Genomic DNA, 13,655 nt, shown 5'->3' on the forward strand with positions numbered 1-13,655 from the left:
AAACACCCGTAGCTTTTAGACCGTGCACCGGATCGAAACAAGTTCTATATGAAACTTGACTAGAATTTTGCGTTTATTAACAATTTCCAACTCTCATGCATGTTTAAGGCTGTTAGCATGCTGTTTGCATCGGTTTGCGTGCCGGCATGTTAAAAACGGTTTAGGACGTAGTTAATTAACCGTAGCTCCATTGGAGTTGCGCCATATGTGTAAATGGACTAGAACGACGAGTAGAATCACGTGAAACACTTTATTTTGCTGTTTAACAAACATAAAATGTGGTTAGGACAAATCTGGACAGATTTAGAATTTAACGCGTGGGGTCGCTTCGGAAATGCTATATGTCCTTTCTGGCCTCATTTAAAATGCCTAGATAGGTAGTTAATTAGTGCTTCACCCCTTTCCATGTTAACAACATTTTAATATTGCCGTGTTCCTAAACGAGAATGAACTAAACCATTAAATATCGAGTTTCGTCGATATGCAACTCATTGCATGATGAGCTTCACTTAATATGTAGTCTTTGCGTGATGTGAATTGCCATGCCATGCCTTGCATAATCGAACTGATCATGCTTCATATTAGGTTGTGCATCATGTCGTGCATGTGCCGTGGTGAATATTTGTCTTGATGCTTGTTTCCCGTTTGCTCCGTCTCGATAGAGTTCCACAAGCGTGCCGGAATGTGAGGACCCGTTCGACGACGTCGGTTCGCCTCCTTCACGGAGTCGTTCTTCTTCCAAGCGGGATCTCAGGCAAGATGACCATTTCCCCAGATACCATTACTATCATTGCCATGCTAGTTTTATCGTTTCTATCGCTATGTCTTGCTGCGTACCACATGTTAAATACCAGCCTCTCAACATTGCCATGAACCCTTCAACCTATTCTCAACCTAGCAAACAACTGATTGGCTACGTTACCGCTTGCTTAACCATGTGTTAGCGTTGCTAGTTGCAGGTGCAGTTGCTTCCATGTGATAACATGGGTTTCTTGTCATATCACCCTATTAATTGCTAAAAGTTGGAAGGCTCGGCTTTCTAGTCTGGTGTTTTGTTCCACCTTTGCCCTCTTAGTTTCAGCTACTGGTGTTATATACCATAATTGAGTGCTCCTAACACAAACGGGGTTGTTATGGGGACCCCCTTGATAATTCATCTTAGATTAAAATTGGTCTGGCAAGGCCCAACTTTGGTACTACATTTGCCTAATAACTAATGAACCGCATAGGGAGTAATTAACCCGAGGAAACTTAATCAACCCTTGAGCCAGTGCTCCTCATGAGTGTTTGTCCAACCCACGGCAACTTGGGTGATTTCTATCAGGCCATCGTATGCGTCGCTTATTCGTCATGTCCTGAGAACAAGATACGCGGCTCCTATCGGGATCGTCCACACGTTGGGTGGCCTTGCTGGATTAGTTTTACCTTTTTAGAAATATCTTGTGCATCAGGATTCCGGGGATGCTTTGGGTTATCTCAGAGTTGAAGTTTTCCACTAAGGAGTCCAACGAGATCGCGAGCTTCCTGATCGAGGATTTCTATGCGGCTTGTGGTAATTTGTGATGGACTAGTTGAGCACCCCTGTAGGGTTAAATCTTTCGGAAAGCCGTGCCAGTGGTTATGTGGCAACATGGAAACTTTGTTTAACATCCGGTTCTAGACAACCTGAAGTAAACTTAATTAAAACTTATCAACTGAGTTCATAATCGTGACTGTCTCTTTCGCGAGCTCCTTCTCCGATCGAGGACACGGTGGGGTTATGTCTGACGTAACTAGGTGTTCAGGATCATTCATTTGATCATCCGTAGTTCACGTCCGCTGTGCGTAGATCTTCCCCCTCTTAATCTTGTACTCGTAAGTTAGCCACCTCATATAAATGCTTAGTCGCTTGTTGCAGCCTCACCACCTAACCTTACCTCACCCATTAAGGCTTATTTGACGTGAGCGCGTTGATTGTTCATTTGGAGTTCCTTCTTCTTCTTTTTCATCGATCTAGGATGGGTTCCAGGCCGACAGCCTGGGGTAGCAAGGATGGACGTCGTTCTTTTATCCTTGTTTTTTTTTGTAGTCGAACCCTGCTCTTATTCATGATGATTGTATGTATTGTACTGACGTGATCTGATGCAGCTTGTGGCGAGTGTAAGCCAATTCCATATACTCTTCTCTTCAGTACATGTACTTGTAACGATATCCATTCTTACGAAATGACGAGATGCGCTTCTATCCCTGTCGAGGCCCTCGCACCAAAATAAGGATAGGGTCGCATCTTGGGCATTACAAGTTGGTATCAGAGCAGTACCGACCTAGGAGCCCCCTTGATTGATTGAACTTGGCCGAGTCGAGTCTAGTGAAAAACTGCTTTGAGTCTAGTTATATATCAAAGAGTAGGAATTTTTTTCTCCTCTTTTATGCTCTGGTGAGGAATCTTGACGTAATAATTTTAATTCTACTCCTCTTCTCACTCAATTTTTTTTAGGATCATGCGGATATTTTTGGAATCTCTATGATGTCGATGTGACAGAGTTCTGTTTTTGAGCCTCCTATCTGACTTGATTTTTTCCGGGGAGTTGAGATCCAGGGGATTCTTGAGTACATCATTATCATTCAGATTTCTTAGTATCTCAGGACGAAGGATGTTCAAAATTGCATCGACACTAGTAGTGGCGAGAGGAGTCCGGCTTCCCCAGTACTGATGCAGATAGATCCAGATGTATCGTCATACTTAGTACCGTTGTGATTACGAGGATCTGAGATAGATGAGTTTTCGAGATCTCTGGTTATGTGTTGACGGATGTGATACACTGGACGGGTTAGTATAGGAGTTGAGTGATATATTCCTCCTTGTATCCGTGGACCAGATTGGATGACCAGAAAATTTCGAGAGTTCTTAGGTGGGAATTCAAGTAGTTACTTATAGGACAATCTTCCAAAAAATGCATGATGTTAGGTTGGGGTTCGACATCTAGTGGATTCGTTTCTTCACGGTCGTTTTACAGTGGTTCTCGTTGTGTCTTAAAGAGTACTTGTAGCTTGCTACGACTAGAGGACGCTTCGTATGTCGTGTGCACTTCCTTGCACATGATGGCTACTATAGGATAGAGCCCGTACGAGCCTCATCCACGAAAATATCGGATGAAATCTCTCTCATGAATTTGTTCTGGCTTGTTTCATAAGCCTCATCCTTTGTTTTGTTGGAGTGTGGTAATTCAAGTTGCTTCGATGTCAAATGGTGATTTCATATCTTTCCAAGAGTTGTTCTTGTATTTTTATGGGAATGCTCATTAATTATGTTGCTCGAATCAACTTGTCTTTTCAATTTCTTGTCAACCGGAGTCGTCATGTCAATTCCATTGCAACCGGTGTGTTTCTCTTCAAGTGAATTGAATCCTCTCAAATTTTGCAAGATCATTCTCTGATTTCTTCCGGAGTTCATCTCATCTGTCCCAAGTTGTCTTTATTTTTTCCCACCCTCCCATCCTTTTCTTCAATGATTCATTATGATCCAAGTGCCTTTCTTTTCATCAATGCTTCCGCTCTCTTCTCTTCCGTGTCGTATCCGGTGATTCATTGTGAAGATTCTCAGGAGCTTCTAGCTCATCATTTCTTCACTCTTGTTTTTCTTCTCCGGTGGATTCAATTCAAGTTGTGAGTGCTCATCATGTTCTTTTCATCCTGTAAATTATTTCCCATGTGGTAAATTCTTATCAAGTCTTTCTTGTTTTTCATCTCTCCTTATTCTATCCGGAGTGTTGAAGTTATCTCACAAAGTTTCTTGTTTTCAATTCTTTAATTATTTCGAGATGCTCAACCTCATCAAGTGTTCATTTGTACCGGTGCAGTATCTTTCTTTGTTAGCACTTGTTTCAATGGTGGTTTCTTTGAGTAGGCCCATAACCCATAGGTTTTTTCCCAGGATCTTATTTGTCTCTTCTAAACTTTTCCGGAGATCTCTAATTCTTTTCAACTATGATGTAAGTATGAATTTCATCAGTCATATTCCTTCTTCAAGATCGCTTCAAATTTATTTTCGTCGCTGGCTCAACTTTTCCTTGTTCTCATTCCGGAGTTTCTCATTAATTCTTGATGGTGCTCTTGCCATGTTTTCAGCTTAGAAGACCGAAGGAGTCTTTCTCTCAATCTTGCTCCATTCTGGTGAAGATTGTCGTTTCATCTTTGTGTATCATCTTGAATTGTTCTCGATCATGAGAATTCCTTCCTTGTCTATCAGGTGCATTTGTAATTGTTTCCATTCTCGATCCTCCGAAGGTCATCATTTTAGGAGATTTCTTTGTTCTCAGCTTTCAGCTTTCATCCTCAAATTCTTCTCAATTGTTGTCTCTTCATTCGTCTCTCCATTATTCCGGTGCCTTGTTCAAGTTTTTCTCTCAGGTGGCTCATGATCTCTTCATTCTCATGTATCTCCATTAACTCTTGGTATTCCCATTCAATTCTGAATTCTTACCGGTGCATCCTTAAATTATTCTTCAAGTGGTGCATATCTATCTCTCTCTTCAAGTTTCTTTCAAGAAGAATAAGTGGTATGCTAAATCCATTGCTTGTCATCAATTTAACTTGATGAAGGGTAAGCATAACATAATTCTTATTCTTGTTCCATCAAGTGATTTCAATTCTTCTCTCGAGTGCCTCATGGTGTCAAATTGTTTTTCTCAAGTGTTCTTCAAGATTCTTGTTGGAGAACCTGAAGTATTCTTTCTCTTGCATTTGAAAGTGCAATTCTTCCTCCTTTATCCATTATGGTGGTGTTATAACATTCTTGTTAGTGGAGGAGTCTCGAAGAGAAGTTGTTTCAGGAAGGAGATATTTAATCGCACCAATTCTATGATCATGGGATAGTTTTCAACCCATGACTTCTTCATTGAGTTGTCTTGGTTTAAAGTTCACCTAAAGCATTCCTAAGGGTTGTTGCTATTATGGTGTCTCCATTAATCCAAGTTTTCAATGTTTCGTCTCGGTGTAACAAGTTTTGCCTTTCTTGTTGCATCCAATCTATCCTTGTTTCTGTTAGTGGCTGGTTATCTCCTCATTATTTTCAGATGGTCTCTATAAACCCACACAATCTTATTCTTTCGGTTGTTGAGTTGCCAACAACTCCGTCCAATTATTCTTGCAAGGCCGCTTCTCAAATTCAATTGTGCTAGTAGTTGTCATTCTTTTCTTCATTCCTTCTTCCCAATGATCTAGTTTCTATTCCCTTGTTCCGGAATTGTTGTGATGTTGCTCACTTCAATCTATCCTCTTGTTCTCTCAAGATCATGTTCTTTTCTTGTTTTTCAAGTTAGTTATTTTGTTGTGAATCTTCTCAAGATCTTCCCTCTTATCGAATTTTGTCCTGTTTTCCTACCAAAGTGCTGCCGAAATTTTCTGTGACATCTTGCTTGTTTCTCATGTCATTCTTCATCTCTTTGCAACCCCCAAGAGTAATTGGTTTCACTCGTTTGTCAAAGAAGCAATTAAGTTTTACCTCTTGCTCTTTCTCTTCCTCTTCCCCTTTCATTCTTGGATCTCGGGTCGAGATCCTCTTGTAGTGTAGGAGAGTTGTGACAACCCGAGACCGACACCCTAGAAGGTGCCCCTTTTTTCCGTTGTCTCCATGTTATTATTTTTGTTTGTCGCATTCATCATCGCATCATTCGCATCATCTGCATTGCATCGGCATCCCGTTGCCGCCAGTTTTCAAAACTACATCCGTTATTAGTTGTCGGTTCTCTCCATTTTGTCGTTGACCATTTGAGACCTACCACACACGCACGCGCCCGCGACATGGTTGAACTCTGTCGCCGGGTTGCCGTTTTCCCTCTCGTCCCCGCCTAGCCCATATGCACAGTGCACCGACCCTACACGCAGCCTAGTCCGAAAACCTCCCAAAACCCGAATGGGTTTGTCGTGACCGTTGGGTGCGGATCAACCCCGTTTTTCCCTAAACAATCATTGGTTTGTCAATTGAACTACCTGACCTAATAATCTCGACCGTCCGATTTCAATCGAAGGGATGAGATTGCTCCATCCTATCATATATGATGTGTGTGTGTGTGTGTGTATATATATATATATATATATATAATATAATATATATGTAGCAACCCTAAAATCTAGGAGGTCTGTCCTATTCCCCAATCCCGAGCCGCACCGCCGCAATCCCCAATCTCGGGATCTCCATTGCCGAATCAACCCTGCTGCTCGAGTGCTTGATCTGGGCCGGATCGAGGCATCTGCTTGGGCCAGACACCCAACCTCCACCGAAGGGCCGCGTGAGGCCGCAAGCACCAGAGCCAGGCCAGCCCCATCGCCCTTACTCCCCTCCTCTCTATTTCTCTTCCTCTCTTGATCTCTCCCCCTCTTCTGTTGGTTTTTCTGTTGTGCCAAGGAACGAACAGAACCTGCCCGCCATAGCTCCGCGCCGCTGCTGTCGTGGTAGTCCTCGACGTCGTGTCGATCGGTCGCAAGAGAAGCTCGTTGGAGGTCTTCCTCCCTCTCCTTTGTTCCCCTCTGTCTGGTTCTCTCCCTGTCTCTCATATATTTCTCTCTTTTCTTCTCTGCAGACCACCAGGACCGCTGCCCCAAGGAGCTCGCCATCGTCCGGCCTCGCGGTGCCAGATGCCGCCGCCATCGGGAATGGATCCGTGATGCCAAGGCCCCCTAGATCTGCCTCGAGCTCGCCTCCCCGCCCCATCCATGGCGCGTCGTCGTCCTCCGTGGTGCTCCCCTGCTGTTTCCTCTGTTCTTCAGAGAAAACGAGCAAAGTCAGCACCCCTGTGCATGTTGAACCGAGCCAAGCCAGTGCCCCGTCGTGCCATCCTCTCCTCCTGCCTCCTTCTTTTCCTCTGCTCTGAAACTCCTCTTTGTTTGTTTCCTGTTTGACAGCATCCCCATGTCATGGTGCGCAAGCTCATGGTTGCCGGATCTTCGTCGGCCGCCCCCAGCACCAGAAACGGGACCCCCTCGCCCAGATCCATGCCCCCTCGAGCTCACCCTGTCCCACCTCTGTGTCCTCTAGTTGTGGCCGCCGACACCTGTTTGCCCGATGTGAGCAGCTTCTGTTCAGTCTGAATCTTTTCTTATTTCCAGATTCGTTCAGGTATGAAAGGTTATTTCGAATAGCCTCTAAAATAATACATGAGAAATCAATAGCCAAGATGGCTAGAGCAGCCAACTTTTATGCAAGGGCTCCAGGGATTGAATCCCACCTTTGCCCCATATTTGTTTCCCATGTCATTTTTTGCTCCACTAGGATTTTGCGAATTTCAGAAAAAGCATCAATTTTCAAACACCCTTGGCTTTTAGACCGTGCAGCGGATCGAAACAAGTTATATATAAAACTTGACTAGAATTTTGCGTAAATTAACAATTTCGAACTCTCATGCATGTTTAAGGCTGTTAGCGTGCTGTTTGAATCGGTTTGCATGCCGACGTGTTAAAAATGATTTAGGACGTAGTTAATGAACCGTAGCTCCATTGGAGTTGAGCCATATGTGTAAATGGACTAGAACGACGAGTAGAATCACATGAAACACTTTATTTTGCTGTTTAACAAACATAAAATGTGGTTAGGACAAATCTGGACAGATTTAGAATTTAACGCGTGGGGTCGCTTCGCAAATGCTATATGTCGTTTCCGGCCTCATTTGAAATGCCTAGATAGGTAGTTAATTAGTGCTTCACCCCTTGCCATGTTAACAACATTATAATATTTCCATGTTCCTAAACGGGAATGAACTAAGCAATTAAATGTGGAGTTTCGTCGATATGCAATATCGAGCTTCACTTAATGTGCAGTGTTTGCGTGATATGAATTGCCATGCCAAGCCCTCCATAATTTAACTGATCATGCATCATATTAGGTTGTGCATCATGTAGTGCATGTGCCGTGGTGAATATCTATGTTGATGCTTGTTTCCCGTTTTCTCTGTCTCATAGAGTTCTGCAAGTGTGCCAAAATGTGAAGACCCATTCCACGACGTCGGTTCACCTCCTTCACGGAGTCGTTCTTCTTCAAAGCAGGATCTCAGGCAAGATGACCATTTCCCTAGATACCATTACTATCATTGCCATGCTAGTTTTATCGTTTCTATCGCTATGTATCACTGCCTACCACATGTTAAATATCAGCCTCTCAACATTGCCATGAACCCTTCAACTTGTTCTCAACCTGGCAAACCACTGATTGTCTATGTTACCGCTCGATTAACCATGTGTTAGCGTTGCTAGTTGCAGGTGCAGTTACTTCCATGTGATAACATGGGTTCCTTGTCATATCACCCTATTAATTGCTAATTAATTTTATGAACATATATAATTGGTAAAAGGTGGAAGGCTCGGCTTTCTAGTCTGGTGTTTCGTTCCACCTTTGCGCCCCTAGTTTCGACTACCGGTGTTATATACCATAATTGAGCGCTCCTAACATGACCGGGGTTGTTATGGGGACCCCCTTGATAATTCGTCTTAGATTAAAACTGGTCTGGCAAGGCCCAACTTTGGTACTACATTTGCCTAATAACTAATGAACCGCATAAGGAGTAATTAACCCGAGGAAACTTAATCAACCCCCGCGCTAGTGCTCCTCATGAGTGTTGGTCCACCCTAGAGCACTGTGCGGGGCCAACCGAGGGCAACTTAGGTGATTTCTAGCAGGCCACCGTACACGTCGCTTATCTGTCATGTCCTGAGAATGAGATACGCGGCTCCTATCGGGATCATCAACACGTTGGGTGGCCTTGCTGGATTAGTTTTACCTTTTACGAAATATCTTGTGCATCGGGATTCTGGTGATGCTTTGGTTTATCTCAGAGTTGAGGTTTTCCACTAAGGAGTCCGACGAGATCGCAAGCTTCGTGATCGAGGATTTCTATGCGGCTTGTGGTAATTTGTGATGGACTAGTTGGAGCACCCCTGTAGGGTTAAATCTTTTGGAAAGTCGTGCCCGCGGTTATGTGGCAATGTGGAAACTTTGCTTAACATCTGGTTCTAGACGACCTGAAGTAAACTTAATTAAAACTTATCAACTGAGTGCATAACTGTGAATGTCTCTTTCGCAAGCTCCTTCTCCGATCGAGGACACGGTGGGGTTATGTCTGACGTAACTAGGTGTTCAGGATCATTCATTTGATCATCCGTAGTTCACGTCCGCTGTGCGTAGATCTTCCCCTCTTATTCTTGTACTCGTAAGTTAGCCACCTCATATAAATGCTTAGTCACTTGCTGCAGCCTCACCACCTAACCTTACCTCAACCATTAAGCTTTGCTAGTCTTGATACCTTTGGAAATGAGATTGTTGAGTCCCCTGTGGCTTGCAGATTACTACAACACCAGCTGCAGGTATAGGTAAAGGCTTATTTGACATGAGCGCGTTAATTGTTCATTTGGAGTTTCTTCTTCTTCTTCATCGATCTAGGATGGGTTCCAGGACGGCAGCCTGGGATAGCAAGGATGGACGTCGTTCTTTTATCGTTGTTTTCGTCCATAGTCGGACCCTCCTCTTATTCATGATGATTGTATGTATTGTACTGATGTGACTCTGATGTAGCTTGTGGCGAGTGTAAGACAATTCCATATACTCTTCTCTTCAATACATGTACTTGTAACGATATCCATTCTTGCGAAACGACAAGATGCGCTTCTATCCCTGTCGAGGCCCTCGCGCCAAAATAAGGATAGGGTCGCATCTTGGGCATTACAGATAGGCTTGGCAAAGAGCATTCCAAAGTATAAGTGCTTCTCTGTTTATGACAGAGATACCTTGTTCTTTGAGGATCGCCTTGTCGTTCCGAAAGGAGAACTCAGGAAAGATATCATGGATGAAGCCCATAATTCCCTCCTCTCGATACATACAGGAAGCTCGAAGATGTATCAAGATCTGAAGCAAACCTTCTGGTGGACTCGCATGAAACGTGAAATTGCTCAGTTCATGAACGAGTGTGATGTGTGTCACAAAGTGAAGGCGGAACATCAACATCCAGCAGGTCTCCTTCATCCTTTGCCTATACCCAAAAGGAAATTCGATCATGTGGAGATGGATGTTGTCACTTGGTTTCTGAAGTCCAAGAGGGTCAACGATGCCATCCTTGTGGTCATCGACAAGTTGACTAAAGTTGCTCATTTCCTTCCGGTAAAGGAATCTTTCTCGGCAGCTCAGCTGGTAGAGCTGTACCCTTCAAAGATAGTTTCTTTGCATGGTGTTCCTATGCTCATTTCTTCAGATCGTGGAAGCATCTTTACTTCGAAGTTCTGGGATTCCTTTCAGACTACGATGGGCACTAAGGTCCGTTTCAGTACTGCCTTCCATCCTAATACAAGTTGTCAAATGGAGAGACTCAATCAAACCATGAAGATATGCTCAAAGCTTGTGTGATTTATTTTGGTGTGAAGTGGGAAGACTGCCTTCCATTTGCCGAGTTCTCATACAACAACAACTTTCAAGCAAGCTCAGGCAAGGCCCCATTCGAGATTCTATATGGCAGGAAGTGTCGTACACCGCTCAATTGGTCTGACACTGGTGAGCGTCAGATTCTTGGGAATGACATGATCACTGAAGCAGAAGAAATGTGTCGTGTCATTCGGGATAATGTCAAAGTAGCTCAGTCCCGTCAGAAGAGCTACTATGATATCCATCATCTTGACATGACTTTTCAGATCAATGATTTCGTGTATCTCAAAGTGTCTCCTATGACGGGCACTTAACGCTTTGGCATCAAAGGAAAGCTGGCTCCTCGCTTTGTTGGTCCTTTCAAGATAGTTGGCAAGAGAGGTGATCTGGCTTATCAGATAGAGCTTCCATCCAATTTCTCCAATGTGCATGATGTGTTTCACGTCTCTCAGCTCCGAAGGTGATTCAAGACCCCCGAGCACATACTTGACCTCCAAGATATTGATCTCCAGCCAGACCTCTCCTATCATGAGCATCCAGCTGTAATTCTTGAAGAGACTGAGCGCAAGACCCACAACAAGTCTATCAATTGTCACATCATTCCGACAAAGAAGCCACTTGGGAACGCGAGGACCTTCTCCATTCCAAATTCCCAGAGTTCTTTTAGTCCTAGATCTCGGGTTGAGATCCTCTTGTAGTGTGGGAGAGTTGTTATATCCCAAGTGCATCCCCTTTCCATTTATGTACCAATCCCATGTGTGGCACCTTCCAACTTGGCATGTGATGTGTTTGAAATAATATAAGTTTGCTTCATGTCATGCTTTGTTGCATCATGGCATCATCTTTTTGTTGCATCATTTTTTATGAAGTGCTTGTGGTGTGATGTTGTTGTGAGTGTGTGTTGTGGTGTAGGTGTGCAACTAGTGGTGTAGCCTCTCACTATTTCAAAAACTATGCCAACCTCTTCTATTTTCAAATATATGCTTTGTGGTGATTTCACTTGCTCGGTTGCCATCTTAAAAATGTTGCGCCACTTCTAAATATTCTATTTAGAATTGTTGTGGGTTTTATTCTGGTTTGAAATAAATTTTGCCTTCTGATTCTTTGCAAATTAAAGGGTTTATAAAATAAATGGGTTTTGTTTTCTTACTACATAAATAGTAAAACTATTTTTATTAAATAGAGGGAATTTTTTGTGAGTCCCAAAGTACTTTCCTTTCCAATCCCTCTTTTCAAATCAGTGGTGTTTCCTTTCCACCAGCTGTTTAAAACAAAAGAAAAGCTTTTGTTTTCAGCTGGGAGAGAGTAAGGCCCAACTATCCCCGGATTCGGCCCAAGCCCATGTCCACAAGGGCATCTTCCTCCTCGCTGTCGTCACCCCTGTATGAACCAGGGAGAGCCATTGATCCTCCCCTGGTCGTATCTGATGGCCACGCCGCGCCTCTCGAGCCAATAAAGCCCTCCGGTACCCTAACCATCCTCCCCCCGCTCCATTTCCACCCCTGCCTCCCTCTCGCGCCGTTGGGGAGAAGCCCCCGCCGCCGTCGCCAAGGCTGGACTTTCCTGTAGCTTGCCGAAATCCTAGCTTGCACCAATCACCGTTCCAGTGGGCACCACATCTCCGTCATCCCCGTTTGGATCCATTCCCGCGGAGAGGAGCCGCCAAGGACCCGCCGTTTTAGCCGTCCCCGTTGTCCCCTGCTTCGGTCTTCAGCGACACAAGCTCTGCTTCGCGCCTCCGGCTCGAGCACCCTCTCCATCGCGTTGTCGTCCCCGCATGCATGGTAAGAGAGGTGAGTTGCGCCCCTCTGCTCCCTCGTAGCTCGTCGTGTTGATCAGCTCGTTGCCATAGCCCGTCGTCGCAGTCGCCATTTTTTGTCGCTGTTGCGCAGTTGTGTAGCCGCATTAGGTAGTAGCACAGCTGTAGCGGGTGTTGTAGATATAGCCGCAGCTTAGTGCCAGTAGCAGCAGCACTCCCCCCGAAGTCACAGCACCCCTGTAGCAGCCCCTTGCCATGGTGGTCGCTGCTACCTCTTGAGCTTGCGTTGGTTTTTCCCTTGAAGAGGAAAGGGTGATGCGGCACAGTAGCAGTAAGTGTTTCCCTCAGTTTGAGAACCAAGGTATCAATCCAGTAGGAGTATCAAGACAAGTCACCAATGTACCTGCGCAAAAACAAACAAACTTGCACCCAACGCTATAAAGGTGTTGTCAATCCCTTCACGATTAATTGCAAGGTGAGATCTGAAGGTGGAAAGTGCAACAAATTAAAAGTGTAGAGCTGAAAATATGATGTGAAGTAGACCCGGGGGCCATAGTGTTCACTAGAGGCTTCTCTCATGATAGCAAGTATTATCGTGGGTGAACGAATTAGTGTTGAGCAATTGATAGAACTGCGCAAAGTCATGATGATATCTAAGGCAACGATCATACATATAGGCATCACGTCCGAGACAAGTAGACCGATACTGTCTGCATCTACTACTATTACTCCACACATCAACCTCTATCCAGCATGCATCTAGTGTATTGAGTTAATAACAAACAGAGTAACGCCTTAAGCAAGATGACATGATGTAGAGGGATAAATTCATGCAATAGATATAAACCCCATCTTTTTACCCTTAATGGCAACAACACAATGTGTGGTTTGCTACCCCTTCTGTCATTGGATGAGGACACCGCACGGTATGATCCCAAAACCAAGCACTTCTCCCATTGCAAGAATTATAGATCAAGTTGGCCAAACGAAAACCACAACTCGAAGGGAATTACAAGGATACGAAATCATGCATATAAGATATCAGAGGAGACTCAAATAATATCCATAGACAATCTGATCATAAATCAACAATACATAGGATCTCGACAAACACACCGCAAAAGAAGGTTACATCGGATAGATCTCCACGAAGATCATGGAGAACTTTGTATTGAAGATCCAAGAGAGAGAAGAAGCCATCTAGCTACTAGCTATGGACCCGAAGGTCTGTGGTGAACTACTCACGCATCATCGGAGAGGCAATGGTGCTGATGAAGAAGCCCTCCGTGTGCGAATCCCCCCTCCGGCAGGGCACCAGAGTGGTCCCCATATGGGATCTTGCGTAGACAGAAGCTTGCGGCGATGGAAAAGTATTTCTGTGGCTCTCTCTCAAAGTTTTGGATTTTTAGGGAATTTATAGGCGGAAGAAGTAGGGCAAAGGAGCCACGGGGGTCCCACAATCCTGGTAGGCACCCCCCAGGCCGCGGCTAGGGGGCTTTTGGCCTCCCCCGGAGT

Source organism: Hordeum vulgare, chromosome 5H (assembly GCF_904849725.1).
Source record: "Hordeum vulgare subsp. vulgare chromosome 5H, MorexV3_pseudomolecules_assembly, whole genome shotgun sequence".
In the NCBI taxonomy this organism is placed as follows: Eukaryota; Viridiplantae; Streptophyta; class Magnoliopsida; order Poales; family Poaceae; genus Hordeum; species Hordeum vulgare.